General features: G+C 38.6%; 1 protein-coding gene across 5 annotated transcripts in view; it reads right to left on the bottom strand.

The window, feature by feature from the left end:
• Positions 1-21,571, bottom strand: part of DLGAP1 (DLG associated protein 1) — a 572,027-nt gene that overhangs the window by 361,020 nt on the left and 189,436 nt on the right. For 4 of the 5 annotated variants that reach the window (XM_036418494.2, XM_045574247.1, XM_036418496.2 and 1 more), the window contains exon 3: positions 16,836-16,938. The gene's annotated coding sequence lies outside the window, so the exon portion shown is untranslated. The remainder of the gene's footprint in view (positions 1-16,835; positions 16,939-21,571) is intronic. The other variant, XM_036418491.2, reaches the window with a different exon arrangement.

The raw sequence follows: 21,571 nt of genomic DNA, 5'->3' as shown, positions 1-21,571 counted from the left end.
CCTTTTAGGCCTTCACCAGAAAATACTTTGGTATCCTGTTAATTACCATTAAAGGTGTTAAAGGCGATTCATTCAATACTTTTATTTTCCTTTTGAGGAGGAAGGTCTAGGCTTGGCATGCTCAGAGTTCATGAGAATCATATGACCTTCACATATGACATGCACCAATACATAAAGTACTTGTACAACATTTTCAAACATTTCTGTTCCTATTTCCCAGCCTGAGACAGAGAGAGCATCTGTGCCAGACATTTAGCCACTGTCAACTCCAATGGAAACTACAACAGATCTTTAAGGACACAATCCACCACTAGCCAGAGTTAATGGGCAAGAGTTGGCACCTGGGAATCAGGTCATAGGGCACCAGGCAGGCAATCATAGAGTCTAGTTTGGTGGTCAAATGTCATAGCTTAAGCATAGACAATGGTCAGCAAAGCCTAATGATAGCTGGATGAAGCTCGGAGGTATACATAGGATACAGGCAAAGGGTCAGTTAGTATATGTAGACCTATCACTTAAGAATGCAAATCTTAATTCTCACTTATTTACTCAGGAAACATTTTTAAAAGCACATATTTGTTCCAGGTACCAGGAGACACAAAGACTGGTGTGTGGGGGGAAGGAGGTGAGATATATAAATGGATAATTATGAGTCAATGCATATGTTTGAAATATGCACAGGCCATCTGGAGAGCACAGTTAGCAAGCATCTAGCCCAACCTAGCAATGGGAGTGTGAGGTGGCGGGGGAGGCAAGAGAGGCTTATAAATTAATACCTGAGCTGAATCCTAGATGCAGAACAACTGGTCAGACCAAAGAAATCAGCATTGTAGTTATTAATAACAACAGAGTGGTCTCAAACTGTGTTTCAACAGATTGCAGAGAACCGAACAGTATTAGCAAAAGACTCAGACCCGGTGTATTACCGTGTAGAAATAGGACTGAGATAATGAAGATTCAAGAGGCAGGTCTATGTGGATCATGGATGTGGTAACCCTCAGGAGAGCTGAGCTGTGGACCAAAAATAAATAAACAATTCCATGGCATGACCTGCAATCAGAGGGAAAAGTAAGGACAGTGAAGAAACTAATGGGAGTTGACCAAACACTGAGGTTAAATGCACACTGACTTGTTTCTTGGCCAGAGGTTTACTGCTCTTTATGACTTGGTCTGAGGCCAAGTACCTGTCCTGGAGTCAGAGCACAGAGCTGGGCCCACAGACGGAGGCTACAGCCTCCATACCGGGCCAGCGTGACTGAAGCCACCAGGTCCAGGAACCACAGAGACCAGGCGGGAAGGCAGTGGTGAAGAAGGAAATACGGGCACCAGCCGAGTTTGTGCGGCCTGATGAGTGAGGCAGTTTTGTGACCTAGTTCAGACTTTCACTTCAGTTTCCTGTGTGGCAGGAATCAATCCCAGCACAGCTGGGCTCGGGCTTCTAGACGGAAGCCTGCAATTAGAAGCACCTGGCCAAGAGAGCATGCCGAGCAGGAACTCAGCTGTAGCCTTTTGTAAGTGAATCCTCTCCTGGGTGGGATGGGGAGTCATTAAAAGATATTGCAAAGATGGATATGGGGGCTCTCCGTACCGTTATTAAACACTTTGTCTCGGAGCTGACTTTGTACTACCTTAAGCGCAGATATTACCACAGGAATCTCAGCTGTGCACAAACTCATTTGCTCACAATAACAAAGGAACAATTTCTATATTACTCCTTTCGTTAAAATGCAAAGCTCACAAAAGGGCCAGCCCAGGGTTAACCTGTTCAATTCCATGCACCAATACATAAAGTACTTGCACAACATTTTCAAACATTTCTGTTCCTATTTGTTTTGATTATGTAGTTATCAAAATTAAGGCATGTGTATGTATATGCATTTATATGTATATGTGGATGGTTTAAATATATAGCATATTTTTATGTATGTATATATGTCAGCCATGCATTTATAGTTTGAAAAAAATAGAGATGCCTTTCTTACTGAAATATACTTTTAAGGATATTTAATCTGCTTAAAACCATAAAATGGCCTTTCCCCTGACCCACAAGTGTGTTGTGCAATTTAAAAGGCGAAAGATTTATGCAATCTGAAGAGAAACCAGAGCATGTGTTGTGCAATTTAGTTGCAGCAACCCTATCACTCTAATGGTGATTACATATAGTGCCAAATAGGTTTTTACTTTTAAATCATAGCAACCTGATATCTAGATATTAAAGAAACTTTTCAGAGATTTTCTCTTCAAAAAGGATAAAGCCTCTACAGATAGCTGCCCCAGATCAAGGCAAGTTTCCCCTTCATAACAAAAGGTAGCAGAACAGTATGTCCAGAAGATGAACCTCCTTCACTTGTTTTTTCTTGTTACTTAGAGCAGTAGCCTTTTAGTTCTACTTTAAAGACAAAGATTGGCATAATGGCACTTTCATATTTCTACTCATTTTACTCAGAACATGGTGATATCAGTTGAAATTTCTAGGAACAATTACATCCTTTAAGAAAGAATTAGAATAAATTATCTGAGTTGAAATATAGATAAGGTGGACATTCTGATCACCAACACGGGCTCCCATGTGCACACCTACATTTCACTCTTCACCAAGTAGGATGTGGTTAACAGCTGAGAGAACAGAATAGCCCCCAATAATATATTTCAAAAGAATAAACACTTGTCTGAAAAGAAAAGAATCACTTAATTCCTTCTCCCTGACATCTCAGGGTATTGACACTCTCCTTAGAATGGTTAGTCAAATTTTACTGCAGAAATGGAGAGATAGAGAAGTATGACGGAAAAGAGGGCCGAGGAAAGGGAAATAGAAGGAAGAGCTCAGATGCAGAGAAAGGACAGCAGAGAGAACAGTTGGAAACATTTAAGTTTACTCACTGATGAAACAAAAAAATGTCAGTTGATTTAAAGGAGCAAAATCGGTATTGCCATAATAGTGTACTCACTAGCAATTGCTTTAATGTTTCTTTAGAAGGAAAAAGGTATTACGTGAAAGAATAATTGAACACAATTGTGAAGAGCACATGTGTGCTATAAAATAGGAAAACCTACTAAAATCCTATTTTGTTACAAACAAACTCATAAATACAAACAATAGAAGGGTGGTTATCAGTGGGAAGAGGGGTGGGAAGAGGGTATAGAGCAAGCATGTCAAACTGGAGGCCTATAAGTCGCATGCCTCATTATTTGGACGGGGTTAGCCTTTGAGTTTGACATGCTTGGTGTAGCGAATAAAGGGATCAAAGTTATGAAGGGAAAGTAGACTTTGGGTGGTGAACATACAATGCAATATACAGATGATGTATTATACAGTTGTAAACTTGAAACATATATAATGTTATTAATCATTGTTACTTTAATAAACTTAAATTTAAAAATCCTATTTTGTTGCTATTTCTCTTCTCATAATAGTAAATTTAAACCTTGGAAAGTAAAACCTGAATATAAGAGATTTTAAAGATACCTATCTCATGTATAGCAAAGCATCTAACATTACATCTTAAATTTGCACATATAATTTAATGGCTTTCAACTAATTTTAAATCATCTAATCACTGAAAATTCACTAGGCATGGTTCAAGACTGTATAAAATAGGTTCACATGTCAGAAGACATTACTGAATACAACAGTCCACAGCAAGACTGAGTTTTTAAAGCATTTTGAGTTTGAGTAAATCCTATTTTTAATGCAACTTTTCTTTCCTTTGTAAACTACATAATGTTTTCTCAAAAATACTACGAAGTTCTGTAACAGCTTTCTATATCACTAGAGACAATTGTGTAACTCCTGTGGCTGCTGACTTCACACGTGAAAATATGATGATACCTATAATCTCCTTATGCTATTCAAATGAGTGAAGTAAGGCCCCAGTAAACAGAAAGCCAAGATAGATGGGAACAACATGAGTGTCTGAGTCCTTACAGGATAAGAAGTTCCTTAAAAGGCAACATGGGTACAGAGTGGTAGGAAAATGGATCTTCTTATCAGCAAAAATAAAAGTTAATCCACAAAACCGCCAAGGTCAGACACATTCACTAAATGGAGAGTAAAATATATACCCAAAGGCTAGCAGAATCAGTGTTCAAGCTAGAAACAAATGCAAGATTTCTTGATTTCCAATATGATATGTTGGGCCACAGATTATGGTATTCCAATGACCCAACTGAATTGGTAAGTGGTGGGGGAAAACTGGAAATTAAGTCATTTTACTTTAAAGGTTTTCCAAAATTCCTAAAAATTTTCCATCTAAAGGTTGTTGTCAGTGTTCTGTAGCAGTAAACTCATAACAATTAATGATCATATAGAACCATGTAGGGGTCAGGGTAGAGGAGAGTGGGATTGCAGTCTAAGGCCATCCTTTAGCACAATTGTGCTATCCAAACTAATGAATACATCATAACAGAAGGGCTACAGAAATGTGAGAGCTAAATTTCTAGTCATTGCATTCAGCGCAAGAAATAAAGATGTCCCTCTGAAAATTTCAACAGAAAGACTAACCATGATGTTTGGAGAGAAGAAAGAGGAGCTTATTTATTTATTTTTAAAATATATTAATTGGTTTCAGAGAGGAAGGAAGGAAGAGAGAGAGAGAGAGAGAGAGAGAGAGAGAGAGAGAGAGAGAGAGAGAGAGAGAAACATCAATGATGAGAGAGAATCATTGATCGGTTGCTTCCTGCATGCCCCCTACTGGGGATAGAGCCCACAACCCAGGCATGTGTCCTTAACTGGAATCGAACCCAGGATCCTTCAGTCTGCAGGATCATGCTCTATCCACTGAGCCAAACCAGCCATGACAAGAGGAGCCTTTAAAGTTTCTGCATGTTTAAGAGGAATGCATGGAGATGTAGTGATTGCAAAACTATTTTTCTATATAAATACTGTAATGGGCCATGCTGGTCAACCCTTCTGTTTTTCTCTAATTCTGAAGAGGCTGGGAAATGGTACATACTGGAGTGAAAGTTGTCAGGCACACTGATCCATCAGTGACTATAATGAATGCTGCAGGCTTCCTGAAGACATCTGACTTATAGGGAGGTGAGAAGGGTGAGTGGGAAGCTGTGGACTATTTTAAATTGCCTCTGACCACGCCACCCATTGGAACATTCCACTCAATGTCCACTTCGGCAATGGCTTACTCAGGCGTGTCAGGGCTATGGCACTCAGCCTGCAGCAATTCCAGGAACAAGGGAGATGACTTGGACAAATAGTCTCCTCTTTCTAAAATAGTGATTTGAAAAAATGATGTAAGAATCTACAAGATAATTTTCCAAGTATTTTAACCACTAGGTAAATGCTTATTTCATTTAATTAATAATCAACACAATTAGTACCATCCTGAACTATTTATTACATAACTGAACAGGATATTCTGGAGTTTATCCAGAGCATGCAAAACACATGCCTTGTCATATTTTCTCAAAGCAGCTTAATCACACAATCATTGACTGCATTTCTACCATAATCAAACTTTCCCCAATACTGTGATTTACACTATTGTAGTCCTTTCGATTTCATTACAAGAACATTAAACATCTTTTCCCCCTGCTGGTCTTTCAGGCTATTCCTAAAACTCCATTTGACCTATAAAACTTTTTCAGTTATATAGACAAGTAACTATTTGCTATTTCTCAAACTGTTTAAATGTGTCTATTCCAGAGAAATCACTGACATGAATGCACCCACATCACTTTAAGAAGGAAAGGGACATATGTATACCTGAAATAATGACTATGCAATGATAAGTGACCGATTAGTAAATTAATGCATAAATGGTTTCAGCAGAATTGGGTAAAGATTCTGATGATAGCCCTAACGGGTTTGACTCAGTGGATAGAGCGTAGGCTTGTAGACGGAAGGGTCCCAGGTTTGATTCCCGTTAAAGGCAATGTACCTTGGTTGTGGGCACATCCTAGCAGGGGGTGTGCAGGAGGCAGCTAGCTGATTGAGGTTTCATTGATGTAAATAACTCTCTATCCCTCTCCCTTCCTCTCTGTAAAAAATAAGATATTTTTAAAAAGATCCTGATAGTATTTAAATGTGCATTAATATCTCTTGCCATTTTAACACTGAATATTTAATATTTATTGAGCACCTACTATATTAAATATTAGAAAAACAGTGAACAAGATAAATTCAGTAAATGACTTTGTGAAGTTTATATTCCAGTAGAGAGGTCAGGTACCAGCCCTACACACACACAAATACACACACACATCAGGAATGTGGACAATGAGAGAATTATACACTGTGGAGTCAAAATATCACATAATAAAAGTTGAGGTAGACATTAATGAGTGGTCATGGAAGACTACTCTGATGACATTTTAGCACAAATCTAAAGAAGGATATTGGAGCCCAAAAAAAAAACAAAAACAAACCCAAAACATGCTTGGGTAGGAGAAGCAAGAAGTTGGCTCTGCAAACACTGTTAGGAAAGTATCCTCCTTGTTTTGCGAGGAGGTAGCTAGTGGGAGGGATCATAAGAAAGGATGAGGCTTATTTAAGAAAAGCTTTATTCATGTCTTTATTTGCACCAAATTCTATTGAAAAAAAAATATCACAGAACACTATGTGGTCTTAATAAATAAAGTCCTTTAAATGATCACAAAAAACATCACCATGTCTTTTTTTCAGATATGCTAGTATACTATGTAACTACTACGCCATTGGTATAGGGCAACTGCAGACACTCAGACTTTGCACAGAAAGAAACAAAAACCATTTCTGTGGCCAGTTTATCAGCATGGTGTGTGTGTGTGTGTGTGTGTGTGTGTGTGTGTGTGTGTGTGTGTGTGAGAGAGAGAGAGAGAGAGAGAGAGAGAGAGAGAGAGAGAGAGAGAGAGAGAGAGAGAGTGAGAGAAGTGGGGTAGAGAGGGAGAGAGAGAGAATAATTATATACTATTATGAAAAAAATAACATGTGCAGCTCTTCATATTTAAGTTCAGTCTACCACAAACATTTTATTTCACATGGCGAGGAAAATGAGAAGTAATGACATTTAAAAAATATAACAAAGAGCTGTGATACTTCAGAGGAGAGGTTGTAAAGTGTTCTCTCAAAGGGTCAGGGAGTCCTGCTTTAGGCTTTGTGGGTCATGCTGTCTCTACTCCAACTGCCCAGGCATGGCCTTTGTGGTACAAAAGCAGCCACAGACAGTACGTGAAAGAACAGGTCTCATAAACCTTTCTGTTCGGAAGAGATGGGATAGATTTTGTTGACCCCTGCTTTAGTGGATTAGGGGACAATTGCAAAATGACACCCAATAGAACAGCTCCTAGTATCAAGCAGATTCCTAAAACGGAGGCATGGAAGAGATCCCAGAAAGAGTGACAAGAGTCCCTCCTTGGCTGGATTGGACAAATACCCTCATATTTTGCTAGCCACAGGCACTGAGTCATGTAACAGTGTAAAGAATTCCATTAACTGTCACTATTGACTAGATGCAGATGTTAGGGGAACATTTGTCAAAGCTCTAGCTCTAGGAATGTGTGCGAACAAGCTGGCACTAAGTAGACAGCTGGCACAGATGATCCTGCAGTTCCCATCCAACTCTGACATTTTATGATTCCAAAATTCAAATTATAATGCAATTACTAATATCTGGCGGCATTTCAAAAACAGTACAAATGGCGCTTTCTGACTTCTTTTTCCTGGCTTATATTTTTGCAAATTCTAGATTGCTAATTCCTAAAGCTTGGCAGCTTGAATAATACTTGACAATTTCCAAGTCACTTTGCAATTGCTTTCTTTTAATTGAGGATGAATTGGTATAGCATGTAATATCTGAAAACTAAAAATGAATGCTTTAGGCAAATAATTTTTTCACTGAAATGAGTCAATCACCCCTAAATCATAATTCTACTTTTATACATCAGTCAGTGGATATCCTTGACTAGAATTCATATAGTATAATCATTAAATACATATTCATTAGTCACCTGTTAGAACCTAAAATCATGCCTGATACATACTATGATATAAAAATACTTAATAATTGAGTGAATAACACAGACTCTGTGCCATGGTGCCTGGGTTCAAATCCCTGCTCTGTCACTTACTAGCTGTGTGGCCTTGGGGACATTACTTGAATTCTGTGCCTTCCTTGCTCACTAATAAAAGGGGGCTTAAAATACTACCTATTCCATAGGGTATTGTGAGAATAAAATGTTATATTATCTGTAAACTATGTGGCATAGAGCCTGTTACACAGTCAAGTTTCAATAAAAATTGGTATTATTTCCATCTCTATTTTCATTCAACCAAGTAAAACAGTTATCTAATATGTAAATAGTTTGTAATCCTGGGGCAGAAATGAGCTTCTAAGAGAGCCTCGTGATATACTAATTTATAGCAAAACAATACTCACTTAAAGTTCTACTCTAAACTATCTTGCATTCAACATGGAACAAGGCAAACAACATAAAGAACCGTTAAGAGAAATAAACCTAGTGCTTTTATTTGCTCTCTGTAATTTACTTTTTGGTAGGTATGAGGGATACAAGAGCATGAAAAAGATAATTCCTATTATCTAGTAGCTTTAAATCTTCTCAATAAAATAAAATATATAAACAGGTACAGGTAATTGATGTACTCATTACGTATTTATTGAGCATTTATTAGGCGATTCAGATGTAATCTAGAGAGGCGAATCACATAGCTCTGTGAATCCCAACAAAATTTTGTGAGACTCAAATGTGATCCCTACACAATGGCTATATGACAGGTTCTCAACACCATGAGGAGAGGCTATTGGTGTCTGGAGGAGAGACACAATCCTCCTCGAGGACAGTTACACCAGAGAAATGTCTAGAAGGAGATTTGTGAGGTAATGATCTGGAATAAATTTGCTTTTAATACTTTAACTAGTGTCGAGCTCTGGTTTTCTTTGAACTTCCCAGCTAATTCCTTCTTCCTTTCCTGCGCCCCCTTAAATGAAGGTCTTCCCAGGAATTTAATCCATAATTCTTCTTTTACCTGACTCCCTGGGGTAAGAGGTTGGAGAGCAGGGTTCCTCTTAACATTAAGATTCTATTGGAACTCAGGCCCTCAGTTTACCTGCCCAAAGAACCGTTCCCCATGTTTTAACTATGCACAATTTCTCCATACATAGATACAAGTTTGAGTTAAATATAATGAACATAGCAGAAAAGAAGGAGCAATTTAAATGTCAAGGAAGAGATAAATTATTCAAGCTTTTAATACCAATGCATATGTTATTTGCCAGTTACTTCTCTTAAATAAAAATGGATCAAATGTGTGAGACTTTCCTTGTGTCCCTCATAAAGTATTTTCTTACATATAAGGTTTAGAGTTTTAGATCCCAAAAGGAGATTGAAATATATGGCCAATACGCCGCACTATAAGTTTCAGTTAGAAACATTTAAGTTTCCTATTACTTAAGACCCAGGAAGTCTTTGATTAAGAAAGCTGCCTTGCCAGGAAACCAATTTCCCCACCATGGAAAATAACTAAAGAGTGAAATACTGCTGGGAATGTGTGGCTGTCAAAGGCAAAACACTCTACTTGTCAACATATGCAGTATTTGTATGGAGAAGAGAAAGCATCTTAACCTTCTATAGTGGATCTTCCATGAACATGTTTACACTCAACACCAACATAACCACTAACAACAAAATGCAAACAACACAACAACAAACCATACATGGGAATTGAATAGCGTGGCCAGAAACCAAAACACATTTGAAAACATCATCAGAGCAAAAGTTTGATATCTGCACTCTCTTTGACTGTAACCATCTAACTAGGGCAATAAAATACTATTTGGGTAATATGGAATTTCATTCAACAAATTCATTCAAATTTACCCAACGTGGGAGGCAAAGAGATTTAAGAGATGAGTCCCAGATTTCTAATTTAAGCCATTGGGAGTGTGGGTAGTGGTGACAAAGGTGGGGGCAGAGAAGAGCAGAGGAGGGAGGGGCAGATAGGAGGCGGCATTTATGAGTTTAGCTTTGGAAATAATGAGTTAAATGTGACCGTGAAACACCAATGAATGTCCTCCTGTTTCATACATAGGCCCCAAACATGATGAATAATTCATGCCTGGGTTATTAAAGGAAACAAATTTAGTAATAACTCAAACTAGGTCATTCTGGCTTTGCTTTTGCTATTCAAACATTCGGGAATCATTTAAACCTACTTTTAATTTATGGTTTGAACAGTTTTCTTCTAAGTCTAGCTTCATAGGTTATATAACACTCCAATTGGTTAATCTCAAATTGGTAGTATCCTTGTGTTAAAATATAACTTAATACATTAGATTTAATCTATTACTCTCTCCTCCTGATATAAAAGTTTAAATTATTTCTTAAAGACCAACTCTTTGCTTTCCACCTGTAAAATCAATATGAATATATAACACAGTAGCCAAGTAGCTTGATGGCAGAATGTCTGGATTTGTGCCCTGCTCTGCCACATACTAGCTCTGTGTTCTTTGGCAAGTTATTTAGTGTTTCCACAGATTCTTCATCTCTGCAATGAAGAGTACATTTGAGAATTGATTCATGGCTTAGCACATAATTTAAAATATTATACATGTACTTGAATAGAGTTAGTATTCTCCAACTGTTGAATGAAGAAGTCTATGTATAACCAGTAAAGAAATCGTATTTGTGTGTTGTTCAATTCTTCTGTATCTTCAACAAATTTTTTGTGAGCTTCCTCTATGATTGAGAAAATATCATGGAATCTGTTACTTTGATGATAGATTTGATGATTTCTCCCTGTAGTTGCACAGTAAGTTTTCTCACAAGTGATAGTAAAGATTAAGTGAGGTAACTTAGGTGAAATGCTAAAACAATGCCTGGTGAAGGGAGTCAGAATATGCCACCCCCAAATATGGCACTTTGGCACAGGGATTATTTTGAGCCAAAGGAACTTATAAAAAAGCAGGAAAATAAAATTACCTGTTGAGACAACATGGAGGGACCTGGGGCATATTATGCTAAGTGAAATAAGCCAGTCAGAGAAAGACAAGTATCACAAGATCTCACTCATATAATATATGGTTCTAATGAGTGAAATAAACTGATGAGCAAAATATGATAGATCCAGACACATAGAAGAATGAAACAGACTGGAATCTCAGAGGGAAGGCAGAAGTGGGTGGGTTGTGGGAAGAGATCAATCAAAGAACTTATATGCATATATGCATAACTCATAGACACAGACAATAAGGTACTGAAGGCCTGAGGCAGGGGACAAGGTGGGCTAGAAGGAGTCAATAGGGGAAAATGGAGGATATATGTAATATTTTCAACAATAAAGATTTAAATAAATAAAAAAAACACAACAACAAACATGTGGAAATAGAAACACACCCAAATTCGTGTGCTTTTCTCATGTTAATCTGTCTTATATCAGCAGCCAAAGACCCTAAGGGTAAATATAAAATTACTAGAGGATTGGTGCACAAACATCATGCAGGAGTGTGTGTGTCCCTCAGCCCAGCTTGCACCCTCTCCAATCTGGGACCCCTCAAGGGATGTCCGACTGCCTGTTTAGGCCCGATCCTATTGGGATCGGGCCTAAACAGGCAGTCGGACATCCCTCTCACAATCCAGGACTGCTGGCTCCCAACTGCTCCCCTGCCAGCCTTCCTGATTGCCCTAACCGCTTCTGCCTGCCAGCCTGATCACCCCCTAACCACTCCTCTGCCAGCCTGATTGATATCTAATTACTCCCCTGCCAGCCTCATAGCCCCTAACTGCTCTCCCCTGCTGGTCTGGTCCCCCCTCAACTGCTCTCCCCTGCAGGCCTGGCTCCCCCAAACTGCCCTTCCCTGCAGGCTTGATTGCATCCAACTGACCTCACTTGCAGGCCTAATTCCCCCTCGCCCCCCCAACTGCTCTCCCCTAAAGGCCTAGGTCCCCCCAAACTGCCCTTTCCTGCAGCCCCAGTCACCCCCAACTTCCCTCTTTGGTAGGCCTGGTACATCCCAACTTCCCTCCTCTGCCAGCCTGGTCACCCCTAACTACCTTCCTGTGCAGGCTTGATCACCCCCAACTGCCCTCCCTTGCAGGCCTGGTCCCTCCCAACTACCCTCCCCTGCTGGCCATCTTGTGGCAGCCATCTTGTATCCACATGAGGGCAGCTATCTTGTGTGTTGGAGTGATGGTCAATTTACGTAGTATTAGGATATCTCTCCTACAATGGCATATACCTAAGTATTTAAATCATGTCTGCTATCATATTTTTAATCATAAATAAATACCAATAACCAAAAAGTCCTCAAATATTTGAAGTACCAGAGAGATATGCATTGTATATCACTATCATTGTCAAATGTGTACCTTCTTTGATTTATAATTCCCAGATTACATGAGAATGGTAAAGAATTCTGACACTAATTAAAATGGTATCATCTTTTTTCTAACCTTAGCTTTTATATAAAAACTAGTGCATGAAATTCTTGTACAGGTAGGGTCCCTAGGCCTGGCTGGTGATCAGGGCCAATCAGGGCCTTCCAGTTGCCAGCCAGCCCTCCCTTCCCTGGCTGCCAGCTAGGGCCTTCAATCATTCTGCACCGCCCTCTGGTGGTCAGCACATGTCATAGCAAGTGATCTAACTCCTGGTCTCCTGGTTGAACTCCTGTAGGGACACTTTGCATATTAGCCACACACACACACACACACACACACACACACACACTTTATGTGAAAATTTCTAGCACGTGATGAGAATATAGCAAGAACGAAATAATTCAGCCAACATAGAGCAGTTCAGTAAATTCTCCAAGTGCATGCTGTTAATAGGTGAAAGTTAAGTGTTGAACTCAGATCTTTCTGTATTCACAACCGTGTTCTTTCAACTTTATTGTCAAATATGTGGCATTCGTCGATTGACACACACATACTCTTGTGCATAATTTTATGTAGCACTTTATGATATGCATCCTGAGATTGCAAGATAAGGCAGTAGAATGAATCCCCGGGGGACATTTATCCTAAATCCTTCTTTTCATAATGGAGGTAACTGAGGCCTAAGGAATCAGCCAAGGTCATATAAGAAAGTAATAACAATGTTGGAAGCGAGATTTTTCATTTAAGCTTAACAGGAATGCCATAACATGACATGAAAAATTTAATGTCCTACTCTTAAAATAAGTTACAAAATAATTTTTAAAAATAAATGTTTAAGATTCATGCTGTCATATATTTTACTATTTATGTTAATACATGGCTGCAATAAGCTTTTTCCAGAGTTCATTTTGAAGCTGATGCTACAACAGAGCAAATCACAGGGGGGGAAAAATGTGGGGACTTGGTTTAGAAACACACAGAACAGATTTCACACAGCTCTAAAAAGTAGGCATGGAGCCCACTTTCTGGAATAAATCAAAGAGTAGGCAGAAAACAGACAGCAGGAACAGTTATTTTAGCACGAAAAATGAGATAAATTTATCAAGCCAATCACCGGATGATGTATGCAGATAAAAAGATGCAGAGAGAAAATGTGCAATGTTGATACGTGAACACATTTGAATGCAAGAAAGCAAAAAAACAGAAAGCTCAATTGTCCTAAATGTGAACAAACACTCAAATTTTGCTGCAGCTGCAAAATTTAAACTCAAGGAAGAGACATTTGAAAAGGAATTTATTAAATAGATGTGATTTTCTGCTTTCACATACCCAGTGCCTCTTTTATAAAGTAAAACGTACAATTTGTCTTGATATAAATGACATTTCCCTCGTTGGACTCAATAAAAAAGCAGAACTTCCTTTATGAACGACTCTGCTTATTAGAGAGCACAATGCTATTGATAACCAGACATTCAGGCTCTGAAGCACAGAGCTATTCCACCTAATAAAATGTCTTCTATATTGAGTACGTATGGTCTTATACAATAGGGAGGTTAACATGCAAAGGGAATTAGTTTTTCCCTAATGACATATGCCAGAGCAGTTTCTTTGTAAGAAGTTACGTTTCTCACTGAAACCAACCCTTGGTTTCCAAACCTGTCCATCTGTTCCTGTTCTCCCTCCTCTCTTCCCTGCACACCCTTCCCCCACCTTCCAACCATCCAACACATATTTATAAACCTAAAGTATATAACACAGCAGGGCATAAAATGTATCAAAAGACTATTGAAAATTTTGTGATATTAAGCCAGTATCTGAACAGAAGACACACCTCCCACACGGGGAAGTTGGCAAGCAAGCCCTCCTATTGCCAGAAGTCTTGACTGCAACTGCAAAATGTAGAACATGTGACGCCAACCTGGATCATTTGTTTTGTTTTGTTTTTTAAATATATTCTATTGATTTTTACAGAGAGGAAGGGAGAGGGATAAAGAGTTAGAAACATCAATGAGAGAGAAACATCCATCAACTGCCTCCTGGACAACCCCTGCTGGGGATGAGCCAGCAACCAAGATACATGCCCTTGACCAGAATAGAACCTGGGACCCTTCAAGTCTGCAGGCTGAAGCTCTAACCATTGAGCCAAATCGGTTAGGGCATGGATCGTTTGTTTTACTCAGTGGTTCCCAAAGTAGGTTCTCTGCACCAGCAGGACAGCATTACTCAGGAACTTCTTAGAAATGCAAATGCCCAAACCTCATCCCAGGCCAATCCATGTTTTAGGACCAAAGTACATTGAAATCACTTGGAACAAGACAGTGGTCCAGACCACTAGTAAGTGAAGTCATTAGAAATAAGTCAGGAAAACAGGGTGGCAGTTTTTAACTATTTGTTAAGAAGTTTGGACAATGGCGAATTGATAAATCAGAGAATATTTACTGAGCAAAAAGCAGACATGACCAAACTTTTATTTAGCAAGTCTTCCGAGCTGAATGAGACCATACAGGCGATCGCCTCGTTCGGGTAAGAAGGCAATAGTCATTTATTCTTGGTTTGATAACTCAGGAAAGTGACTGGGACTGTGCACTGAGTTTGCATTCTGTGCTCGGGATGTGATTTGTTCTAAGACATACTCTCTACTGTCAGCCATTCTCTTCACCCCAAGGTTTGCTTCTGTCTCCTCTTTGGCATTTCTGTCTTGTCATCTGCCACTACCCTGGTTTCCCTTTCCCGCCTTTTTCTACTGCCCTTTTCCCTCCCCACCCCTCCACTTTCATTTCTTCATGAGAAATTTGCATGCTACTGTATATTCTTTAATTTTAAATGTTTGTTACTGGTTTGTTTTAATAGATGCTCCTTACAGAGTTCACCAATTACATCCCTCCTCTAAACAGATTATCTTCCAAGGTCACAACACAATGTAAGGCTTTACCTGACTTTATTTTAATCTTATGTCAATCCTTATTATAATCCTTACATCACAATAACAAACAAACCCTTAATCACTTTACTGTGTTAAATCCATTTTGCTGGCTGACCATCGCTGCCACATTATGTTCTGACATGCAAATTTAAGTCACTCATTTCACACAAATAATGACATTGCTAACTGGTTGTTTCCAGATAGGAAAGATAATAATTAGATATTTTTGTGTCCACGAGTACCTTTTATATATAAAACAATATACAGTAAATAATAAGTACAGGTATATTGTTATTACATTATCTGTAATTCCAATGTTTTGGTCATATTCAAATCTTATAATTTAATTTCTCAAATGCACAAGTGGACCATTATATACTTCTCATTCTGAAATGGGAAATTAATCAATGAATAAGTTAGTTTTGAAACAGAGCTCACTCTGGTTCTGTGAAATTAGGAAGTCACTATTAACAACTTTAAAACACAAAACATTTTCTTCCTGGAGATAGTTCATTGAGGAGGAAGAATAGTGATTTATTATATGCTTTGAAAAGAAGTAGAAGGAACTATGATAGATGCCTCTGGCTCCCTGGGTCACCCCGCCTTGGCTCACCTCTGACCTCAGCCACATTCACAGACATATCCCTCTGTGCCACTCGGTTCTCTGGACTTTTCAGGGTCTGCCTCCAGTGACAACTCTTTCTGCTTTCTACCTCATGTGGTACCAGCATAGCCCAGAAGAAGGTGCTGTCAATGCCCCTGGGAGCAATTGACAACAAGGGGAAAGGTCAGTGGATAAACTTGCTGCAAACCCTTCAGGCAGAATTTCTGGAAGATATCTCTATCATCTTAGGGGTCCCAGAATAATCAAGTTCCCCTGGTCCACAGTGGAGGACTAGTGCACCCACCCTTATTTTCTTCTTTCCTTCCTGATTCACCCTCTGCTCTCTAATTCTTGATCCATGGGAGAACTATCCATGTAATTCTCTCATACAAGCCCCTAAACAAAGATGCTAGTTTACGGAAGTACTCAGCAATATCAATCTCCTGTAGCTGACTCCACACGCATAGTATTCCTGAGTCATACTTCATTAAGACCCTTCTTTTAATCTTTTCCAAAGCTAATGAAATAAAGGGAGTGTTTCCCCTGCCCTTCTTAGCATATGTAGATCACACTGAGCATGTCTAGGCTGATAAATTAACATTTGTACAACACTCTAAGAAAAAATAAAAGCTGATACGATTGCCACCTGTTTTCACAATTCCATGCTTAACCTAAAGTACAACAGTTTGGTCCACAGTCATGCAAATGGCATTTGCCCGATTTGCCACTCCAGAATAACAATTAAGAATGAAGGTGAAACATGTAAAACACATCTCATTCAGAATCCGTACAGACAACCAGGAAGTTAAAAATCACAGTCTTTAAGTTCAGTTGCCTGTTAATGTGTCTGGAATTACAATCCATAAAAATTTATATTCAAATATACCATGCCCTCAAAATAAAAAGCAATTGCTTCTTGGATGGTTGAAAAGAAAGCTGTAAGGATATGATATATAAAGAAAGAAAGAAAAAAAGACAGCTTACCTTTGAATATCAATTCTCCATTTTTCTCGCTTCTAAGACAGGACAGATATGAACTTGGCAGTTTTAGTCCCTTATCACTCGGGGCATGTGATGTGCAACTGTTCTGAAACAACAAAATGCAAAAATTAGATGCAATAACTAGCCTGAAGCAAAAAGAGACTCATAAGAAGATCTCATAAGAACTCCTCTGGCAGGCTCCAACTCAATGAGGTGAGGAGCCGGTTCCTAGAAAAGTTACATGGCCATGGTCTTGCATGAAGAAAAAACTTTGTACTTCTATGCTTTTCAGAAAATCAAATCAACTATAAAAATATCACTGAAATAAGTAGCTTTGATATTCTACAACCTATTTTTCTACTACAGTGTTTTCCCGAAAATAAGACATCCTCCAAAAATAAGACCTACTTACAAGTTTCTTTCTGAGTGAAATATAAGGCATCCCCCCGAAAGTAAGGCCTCCCTAGGCTAAACATGAGAGATTTGGTCCACTGATTCTCAAAAAAATGGAGTCACAAGAAATTCACCAGGAAATTCAGGAATTGGATTGTTCTGATGATGTTTCAGAAGATGATGACATGATTGTCATTGAATAAATGAGTAAATTCTTGATACTTGTGAAAGAAAAAAGCCACATGCTAACCTGACAAGCTCAGGGAAGGCCTGCGTGGCAGTCTTGCAAACCCAGAGACCTAAGATAACCACAAAAGATGGTTTGAAAATTAAATATCTAACAGATTATAGTAGGTAGTCATGTCCCAGATATTTTCCCAGACAAAGATCAACTTTGATCTGTTTACTGAGCCCATTTGCCTTTTTGCCTCTAAAATAACATATCTGTGAGATGTCTGGGTAACTTGTAGCTTCCCTTTTTCCGGAGCCCCTGGGGAACAACCAGATGTGGTGGGCGTCAGGACAGATGCCTCAAATTCCTTCGTTATCATGTTAATTGTTCCTGTACTCACCAGAGTACACATCCATCATTTTACTTTTTATCCAATCCCAGGAGTTTCCCACTGCTTTGTTTTCTCCCGCCTCCTTACTCCATCACCAATGAATTTCATGTAACCCACCTATGTCCCTCCTTTGATTTCTGTGTATAAATAGAGAAATGTAACCCGCCATTCTTCGGAGCATTATCTCAGTCCGTTGAGGTTTGCTTCTCAGCAATTGTCGACAGTTTTGGCTCAAATAAACTCATGAAAAAATTCTTTACAGGTTTCAATGTTTTTTTTTTTTGTTGTTAACATACTGTAGGACAGTGTTTCCCAACCTTCTCTCATGATGAGAATCACCTGGTGGAGTTGTTAAAACACAGATTCCTGAATCCCAACTAAGAAGTGCTAAACTAGAATTTTTGAGAACATATAGGTAAAATTGTATACTTAACTAGTGCTCTAAGACAGATTTTATATACAGAGCACTAAGTTAGGTATGCAATTTTACCTATATGTTCTCAAAAATTCTAGTTTAGCACTTCTTAGTTGGGATTCAGGAATCTGTGTTTTAACAACTCCACCAGGTGATTCTCATCATGAGAGATGGTTGGGAAACACTGCTGTAGGATTCACAGTTTGTCTGGTTTGTGTTGACAACTACCATACTACCGTACCGTATACAGGTAACAAATTTCCTTTATTTTCATTTAACAATAAATGTGTACCGTATTCTTCTTCATGGAAAAATAATACATCCCCTAAAAATAAGACCTAGCGCATCTTTGGGAGCAAAAATTAATATAAGACACTGTCCTATTTTCGGGGAAACAGGGTATTTGCGATTATATCTTCTTTAAAAAGCAATAAAATGCAAGCATCAATCACTGATTTTATAAGACATATTACACACACGACTGTATTTACTTCCTGTGCATTGTTGTAGCAACACTCAACACAGCTGCTGTGACTAACAAGGGAGGTAAAAAAGATTGTTTCTTTTCAGAGTAGTTCATCTGACATCACAGGAAGGCAACAGACATGGCCTAATCTTCCCAAGTGTACCACTAGGTGCTTGTTATTGTCTCTGCCACACCATTCCCCTCATGATTAATGATGCCTTCTCAAGAAAGTGCTAAAATGGGACTTCTGCTCGGGCCCAAGCGAACACAGAGGTACATATCCTCACATAACTTGTTTTATATGAACTGTGACTATCCTTTCGAAAAGATTACAAAGAAGAGACGTTGTTACCCACAAAAATGAGCTGGTGTTGAAAGGGACAGAATTAACAGAGTTCTGCCTCCTTTTTTCATTTAAGTATTAATAATATACTTTTGTGGCCCTACCTAGCATATTAAAATATTATCAGAAAAGAATAAGAAAATAGTAAACTTAAGTATTAAGTGGAGATGTAATGATATTCAGAATTGCGAATCCTGAATGGTGTGAATAATTTTCTTTAACCTTTGAAGTTATTTATAAGAATGGCAGTGCTTGGTCCTGGCTGGTTTGACTCAGTGGATAGAGTATTGGCCTGCGGACCGAAGGGTCCAGTAAAGGGCACAAGCCAGGGTTATGGGCTCGATCCCTATTAGCGGGTGTGCAGGAGGCAGCCAATCAATGATTCTCTCTCATCATTGATGTGCCTATCTCTCCTTCTTCCTTCTTCTCTGAAATCTATACAAAATATGTCTTAAAAAAAAAAAGAATGTAAGTGCCTAAATGAATGTAGAAATTCTCTTACAGAAGAGGAATTAGAGGCCAGATCAGGTGAAGGGGCTAGCTCAATCTTACTGCGCTAATAACAAAGGCAGAAGGACATCCCAGAATCTCTGCCTTGAAGTTCAATCCCTTTAGAAACTCATACAGAATCTCTGCCTTGAAGTGCAATCCCTTTAGAAACTCAAACTAAAAAGAATACCAAACATTTGAAAAGTTGAGGGCTTATACAATTCTCTACAGAACTTGTTTGAGCAATATTTGAGACTGGCACAGTTGACAGGTTAAGAATTATAATGCTGTGGGTGATAAATTGCAAGGACAATAATAACAATAGTATGTACTTTCATAACACTTAAAACATGCTGGAAATATTATATTTTCACATATGTCTCATTTACTCAGGTTACAAAGGATAAAAATGAGATTGCATTATCAAAGGCTATCAAGTATAAGTATGATTTTCATGATTTAAATATAATTATTAAATATTCTCATTATACCACTAAACCAGACAAACTCTGAAAAGAATTTTCCCCTTATAAATATGGAGAATTGATAACTTAAGAAGATAATGGAAAATTGATTATTGTTAAACATACAGAACTGACATTTATTTCTTTATAAGTATTTACCGAGAATATATTTTGTGCTAGACATTGTTCTTTATTGACCATATAAACAAAATGGAAAGAATATGCAAGTTCTGGAAAAGAATCCCAGAACCCAGATATACAATAAGAAATCAATTTTAGTCCTGGCCAATGTGGCTTAGTGAATAGAGTGTCAGTCCTATCACAGAAGGGTATTGGGTTCAACTCCAAGTCAAGGGCATGTGCCTAGGTTGCATATTTTTAAAAAATATATATTTTATTGATTTTTTTTTTTACAGAGAGGAAGAGAGAGGGATAGTTAGAAACATCGATGAGAGAGAATCATTGATCAGCAGCCTCTTGCACATCCCCTACTGGGGATGTGCCCACAACCAAGGTACATGACCTTGACTGGAATCGAACTTGGGACCTTTCAATCCTCAGGCTGACACTCTATCCACTGAGCCAAACTGGTTTTGATCTAGATTGCAGATTTGATCCCCAGATCCAGTAGGGATGTATGTAGGAGGCAGCCAATGGATATGTCTCTCACATAGATGTCTCTCTCTCTCCCCCTTCTCTCCCTTTCATTCTCTCTAAAAATCAATGGAAATCATGTCTTCAGGTAATGCTTACCAAAATAAAAAAAAATCAATTTTATTACAATTACAGTATTCTCTAAATTACTTAATATAAAGAAGCACCTTAAATACTGGGTGGTAGCTTAAATGTCATCTAGCTAGTGGTTCCCAAAACAGTTGATAATCATAACTGCCTGGAAGGCTGCCAAAAATAAAAATTATAGAATTTCACACAACAGGTATTAAATGAGAGTATTTATGGATAGAGTCAGGGCAATCTGCATTTTGAAAACACTCCCCAGTTCCTTCTCCTGATCAATAGGTTGGGAAACTAACTGATTCTTGCCAAGGCTCCTCATTATAAAGATGAGGAAAGTGGCACTATCATCTCAAAACCAGTATGGTCACTCAGACCAGGGAATTGACTTGCCCAAGGTACTTGCCCCTGGGTGACAGAATTGAGATTAGAATGTTAAAATCATTATTTCCTGGTATTGTTTTCCTTTCCCTTACCCCAAGAGTCCTTCTTTTATTTTTTTCTTCCTGCTATTTCCTATAACCAAGAACTAATATTTAGTCCCTAACCCTAAAAAAGAATAAGAAAAACAAAGCCTGGAAGTTTGAACTTAAGCTGTTTGATTTAAAAGTGTGCTTTCCACTATTCCATGAGGTTCTTCTACAGCTGCTACTTTTGGGGTGTCTGCTCAGCCCCTTTTTCTAGACTCCACCCAGCACTCAGCATGTCCCGACCTTCAGAGATGTCCCTGATAACTGTTGATTGGACCAGGAGAGGTACTTCACCCACAGTGGGCTTAAAATTTGAAACTAGGAGATCGTAGTCTCATTCCGGCCAGAGAGTTATGGTTGGAGCTTGGTCATCTTGCTCCTCCAAGGCAGAGGGAGAAAGG

The sequence above is a fragment of the Pipistrellus kuhlii genome, unplaced genomic scaffold (assembly GCF_014108245.1).
Source record: "Pipistrellus kuhlii isolate mPipKuh1 unplaced genomic scaffold, mPipKuh1.p scaffold_m20_p_6, whole genome shotgun sequence".
NCBI lineage: Eukaryota > Metazoa > Chordata > Mammalia > Chiroptera > Vespertilionidae > Pipistrellus > Pipistrellus kuhlii.
Note: the sequence above shows the minus strand (reverse complement) of the source record. Positions and strands in the feature narration are given on the sequence as shown.